The sequence below is a fragment of the Rhincodon typus genome, chromosome 39 (assembly GCF_021869965.1).
Source record: "Rhincodon typus isolate 14 chromosome 39, sRhiTyp1.1, whole genome shotgun sequence".
Lineage (NCBI taxonomy): Eukaryota > Metazoa > Chordata > Chondrichthyes > Orectolobiformes > Rhincodontidae > Rhincodon > Rhincodon typus.
Window position 1 is genome coordinate 4,554,874 of NC_063370.1, and position 505 is coordinate 4,555,378.

Consider the following 505-nt stretch of genomic DNA (forward strand, 5'->3'; position numbering starts at 1 on the left):
AGAATTCCCATGGTTTTGGGGAATCTAGAATTTGGAAGAGTAGTGTTTTCAAAATTAACCCTGAAAAAAGTCAGACCAGTCTCGAAACTCTGTTTCTCTCTCCACATATGCTCCCAGGCCTGCTGGATTTTTCCAGCAATTTCAGTTTTTATTATTATCCCCAAAAAAAAAAAGGCATATCTTTCAGAAGTGAAATGAGGAAATACAGAGGGTGGGAAAGGTTTGAACCTCTCCTCGGCAATCAACTCTCGATCGATTGTTCATTTAAAAATGGAGATCGTTAGATTTTTGTTAACCAGAAGATACTAAGGAATAGAAGGTAAAAAGAGGGGGTCATGGAGATAGGTCACAGATCAGTCACAAGTGATGAGCTTGGAGGGGCTGAATGGCCTTCTCCTGTTCTTATCTCCTTTGTCTCAAGGCCTGGACACACAATCCGAGAGCAAACATGTTGGCCCTCTTTGGTGAGGTTGTTGGGGGGGGGGGTGCTTTCAGGGTGCAGTGT